The sequence below is a fragment of the Mustela nigripes genome, chromosome 9 (genome assembly GCF_022355385.1).
Source record: "Mustela nigripes isolate SB6536 chromosome 9, MUSNIG.SB6536, whole genome shotgun sequence".
Taxonomy (NCBI): domain Eukaryota; kingdom Metazoa; phylum Chordata; class Mammalia; order Carnivora; family Mustelidae; genus Mustela; species Mustela nigripes.
In genome coordinates, this window is record NC_081565.1 from 78,825,640 (window position 1) to 78,827,097 (window position 1,458).

Below are 1,458 nucleotides of genomic sequence, written 5' to 3' on the forward strand. Positions count from 1 at the left end.
CAAAAATGGATTTCCCATCTAACTAAACTTTCTTTTTTCAGATGAACTCATTTTTAAAGACAAGACTTCTATAAATAGCCACACCCTTTTTGCAAAATATTGTTATGCCAGAAGGAAGACTTTTTGAAAATCCACCATAAATAAAAATAAAATCAATTTTGGAAAGTTGCTGTAAGTTTTCTTTTAATAGTTAAGGGTAAGCAGAAAAAATTCTGATTCTCTTCCCATATAATGTGTTCCATTGTATAAAATTGTAATGCGGTGCTCACTTTGGTGGCACATAGAGTGAAATCAGAATGAGACAGAGATTAGCATGGCCCCTGCATTAGGATGACATGCAAATTTGTGAAGAGTTCCATAGTTTTGTACACAGTTAAATATTTCACTCTGCCTGCTTATTTTGTGTTTATTCTGGGCTGAAAAAGACTTTGCCAAAACATTAAAGACCATTCTTTTCACTAAAGAAAGAAAAAGTATAATGTTAACATTGTACAAGAATTGGTATTTTGAAAAATAGGTTACAGGTGCATAGATGGCTCAGTTGGTTAAGTGACTCCTGGTTTTGGCTCAGGTCATGATCTCAGAATTGTTCCTCGCTGAGTGTGAGGATTGAGATTCTGTCTCTCTCTCTCTCTGCCCCTCCCAACACATTCGTCCCCTGCTCACACACTCTCTCTCTCTAAAGAAAAAAAAAATAGACTAAATTACAGAACACAGCTAATATGACTCTCTTAAATATTCATCGTAAGTCTATATCTTACATATGAATGGATTTCCACTACTAAAGTGTTCAGTTTTAAAGTGTTTGGTTTGGAAGTATTCATCCAACATGAATGATTGAAACAGAACTCATTCAAAGACCTGGATTCTGGTCCTCATTCTGCCATATGCTATGAGGTCTTAGCTAAGATACTTTCCCTGGACCTTTGTTTCCACATCGGAAAACTGAAGATTCTAAATTCGATCCTCTGTTAATTAATGGCTTATACTCCCATAACTCGATGTCAAAGAGTTCTGGGACTATCCTTCAGAAGTCTCAAATTGTTAGAAGAACAAAATCATTTCTGATTTACAGGTGAAGAAACTGGGATTCAAATAACCTTAAACAACTTGTCCAAAGTCAGGATGCTAAACCATGGACTGGCAGATCCCTCACCCAGGTCTTTCTGATTCTAAAGCTCGTGCTTTTAGTTCTACCTCCAAGGCAAATCTCTCCTTTCAGAAGTCCCAGAGGAGAAGAACCTCTGGATTCCATACTATTAGCATGAAATCTATACCTTGTAGAAGAGCCTCACAAGAGAAAGTACTGTAGTGCTTCAACATTGGCCTCTAGACCCTGTCCTTCAATTCACTGAGACAGGGGTTCTCACACTGTGGTCCCTGGACCAGAAGCAATAAAAATGTCAAAGACTTGCCAAAAAATGAATTCTTGGGCCTCACCCTATACATCCGATACTG

General features: G+C 37.5%; 1 non-coding gene across 1 annotated transcript; it reads left to right on the forward strand.

Annotated features, from left to right (window-relative positions):
• Positions 1 to 261: 261 nt before the first annotated feature.
• On the forward strand, positions 262 to 365 carry LOC132025229 (U6 spliceosomal RNA). The gene has a single exon (XR_009406494.1). It is a non-coding gene; the product is annotated as a U6 spliceosomal RNA (small nuclear RNA).
• Positions 366 to 1,458: the final 1,093 nt, after the last annotated feature.